The sequence below is a fragment of the Furipterus horrens genome, unplaced genomic scaffold (genome assembly GCF_987537825.1).
Source record: "Furipterus horrens unplaced genomic scaffold, mFurHor1.1.pri manual_scaffold_17, whole genome shotgun sequence".
NCBI lineage: Eukaryota > Metazoa > Chordata > Mammalia > Chiroptera > Furipteridae > Furipterus > Furipterus horrens.
In genome coordinates, this window is record NW_028327187.1 from 41,027,116 (window position 1) to 41,030,597 (window position 3,482).

At 46.8% G+C, this 3,482-nt stretch overlaps 1 pseudogene; it reads left to right on the top strand.

The window, feature by feature from the left end:
* Positions 1-2,982: 2,982 nt before the first annotated feature.
* Positions 2,983-3,280, top strand: LOC149990895 (small ubiquitin-related modifier 2 pseudogene; annotated as a pseudogene).
* The last annotated feature ends 202 nt before the right edge of the window (positions 3,281-3,482 follow it).

Consider the following 3,482-nt stretch of genomic DNA (forward strand, 5'->3'; position numbering starts at 1 on the left):
AGGTTCAGAAAATTTTCTGTCACTATTTCTCCTATCAGTTTTTCTATTCCATGCTCCTTTTCTTCTCCCTCTCTTATTCTGATGATCCTGATATTATTTTTTCTCATGCTATCTTGTAATTCCCTTACATCTTGTTCATATTTTTTCAATGTTTTTTCATTTTGCTGTATCATTTGAGAATTATTACCTACATTATCCTCTAACTCACTAATCCGATCCTCTGCTTCGTTTAGTCTGCTTTTGACTGATTCTATTGTGTTTTTCAGTTCAGAGATTGCATTCTTCATTTCTTCCTGGTTCTTGTTGATAGTTTCTATGTCTTTTTTTATGCTGGTGTAGTTCTCTGCAAGTTCCCTGTAATTTTCTTGGAGCTGTTGGTAACTTCCTTGGAGGTTGTCATAGTTGTTTTTGAGGTTTTCGAGCATATTGAGCTTCTTCACCAACATAGTTTTGAATTCCATCTCTGACATTTGGGCTATATCTATTCCATCTACCTCTCTTTCTGGGGATTCCTCTTTTCTTTTCATCGAGAGGTTGTTTCTGCGTCTTACCATGTTGGATTCTTCTTGTTTGTTTTTGTTATTTGGATTTGTCTGCTTTGCCTTCCCACCTTTGTGGTATGAGACTTTTTATGGTAGATCTGGGGGTTTCAGTGGTGCAGTCTCTTTGATCTCCTGAGCCTGATGTTCTTGGGGTACCTTTTATATCGTTTGTTTATGCTGTCTGGTTATATTTCAGTTTTTTTTTTTTTTTGTTAGGATCTTCCTTCTGGCTTGTTGATTGAGAGTCACTCTATCCACTTTATCTCGAATTCTTTTGTGGAGATGCTGTTTAAAACATAAACACACAGACCCAGTAGGAGGCCCGCACCCTCAAAAATATCCCCCACCCTCTATCCTGCTGTCATCAGCCAATGAGCCAGTATTAATATAGATGTAGAGAGATTAGAGCTTTTACACTATAGGAAGAATAGATAAGAGTTGTTTTAGTGAAGGAAAAATATGATTTTTGAGAGAGGGGATAATAGGTTAATAATAGTTGAGACTGTGCAAGACAGTAGGTAATATTTATGTTGTATGTTAATAACTATAGAAAAAAAAGGGGGGAAGAGTGAAGAATATAGTAGGAAAGTGGAATTATATAGTATTGGATTTAAATAGTAGTTATAGTCTATTTATTTAGAGTGAAAGGGAGGCTAAATTAGGCCCACAAAGAAATAAACAACAATTGAAGAAGAGGGATAAGAAAGAAAGATTATATAAAACAGATTAGAGATATAGTTTGTTTTTTCCTCCTTCCTTCCCCTCCTCCCTCCTCCCCTCCTCTTTCAGGAAGAAAAGAAAAAGGGAAAAGGGAAAGAAAAAAGAAAAAGAAAAAAAGGAATGTTTTTACTCAGTTCAGCCTTCTTGTGTCGTCTTCTTTTTCTGCATCCACAGCTGGTCTAATGTGATGGGTCAGAGATTCCTATTTCTTGCAGCAGTGGTGTGTGCGAGGTGGCTGGCAGGGCGCAATGCAAGGCAGCCAAGAGCCCACCTCAGGTCTGCCATGCCACGCTCCAGGAAAGCAGGCCACGCAGCACTCTGGGGAAGCTGTCGAGGCGTTTTTTTCACTCAAGCATCAGTGCGCACCCAAGGTGGTTGGGGGACTAAGCTCAGGTCTGCTGCGCAGCGCTCCTAGAAAGCAGGCCACGCCAAGCTCCGGGAAAGCCCTCCAGGTGTTTTTTTGGCTTGAGCACCATTGCCCGCCCAAGGTGTCTGGGGAACTAAGCTCTGGCCTGCCGTGCCGCGCCCCTAGAAAGCTGGCCGCGCTGGGCTCTGAAAAAGCTGGCCGCGCTGCGCTCCGGGAAAGCTCTTGAGGTGTTTTTTTGGCTCGAGCACTGGTGGGCGCCCAAGGTGTATGGGGAACTAGCCTGCTGCACTGCGCTCCTAGAAAGCCCTCGAGATGTTTTTTTGGCTCGAGTGCTGGTGTGCACCCAAGGGGCTGGGGAGCTAGCCTCAGGCCTGCAGCGCCGTGTTCCGGGAATTGGTCTTTTGCCTCTTAGGGTAGGGCCGCAGACACTTGTGCTCAGTAGACTTGAGTGTCTGTGAGTCGCTGCTGCCCACCGTTCCCGCACCTCCTGAGCGGGCACGTGCAGAGCCTGGGCAAGTGCTCTGCGCTCCGGATTCCGGCCTGGTACTTCGGCCTGGCGCCCACTGGGCTGGCCAGGGGCAACTGCGCAGAGTCTTCTGTGTGTCCAGTGGGCCCTCCCTGCGCCCGTTGGGTCACTGATTTTATGTCTGTTGGCGTGTGTCCGAGGGGCACCTGGACCGCGCAGCCCTGCGCACCTGGGCCAGTGAATGAGGGCACTTCCCTATGCGCGCCCCCGTGACCCAAGGGGAGGGTTGGGGAGTGGATGAGCGCACCACTGCGCCTGTGCTCCTCAAGAATGGCCTACCACTCCCAAACTTTCCTCCCCTCTCCACCGTCCACTAGAGAAAAATATAAAGGAGAATAATGTTCTCACTTGCCCGGCAGCACGCTGTCTCCTGTCCTTCAGCGCCAATGCCACTTGGTCAAGTCCAGTCTCTGCCAGCGGGCAGAGATCCGCTCTCCTCCCAACTCCTCTCCAGGATAGCCTGTGGTCGCCAAAAAGCCTTTGTGTACTTCCAGCCGCAGCTCGGGCAGCCACCCGAGTCAGGAATCCCGTTTCGTCCCCTTTTCCTCCGCTCTCCTCACTAAATGTTCCCAGATGGATTTTCTCTAATCTAGCAGTGCCTTGGCTCGACTTCTGCCAGTGTCCAGCTGCTCACTGAGAGGTTCTGTCTGCAGTTAGCCCAAACTGCAGACTGGTCTCGGGAGCCTAAAACCGCAGCCTCTCCTCACTCCTCCGCCATCTTCCCCCTCTCCCAAAGTGAGATATTTAAAACAGACCTGCCAGACTCATTTAGTAAGGACCTGGTACCTCTTTTGTGAAGTGGCAGCTGAGGAGACTTGGGCACTCACATGGCCCACCAAAAGTCCAAGGAAGGAGTCAAGACTGAGAACAATGATCTTATTAATTTGAAGGTGGTGAGGCAAGATGGTTTTGTGGTGCAGTTTAAGATTAAGAGGCATACACCACTTAGTAAACTAATGGAAGTTTATTGTGAACAACAGTTGTTCAATGAGGCAGATCAGATTCAGATTTGACGGAGAGCCAATCAGTGAAACAGACACACCTGCTCAGTTGGACATGGAAGCTGAAGATACAACTGATGTGTTCCAGCAGCAACAGGAGGTCTCTATCAAAAAAGGAACCTGATACTTTACTCCAGAGCTCTTCCTCCAAACCAAGAACACATTCTCAATTACAAAACCACAATTTTGTTCCACCACATCCTGACTACAACAGTATAGTTTCCTCTATTCTTTCATTTTCATTCCCCCCATTCCTTTATTGTACATAAAGTAACTGATGTATGTGCACAGGTGTTTGTGTTTTTTAAATTAAATGGCCAGCAGTA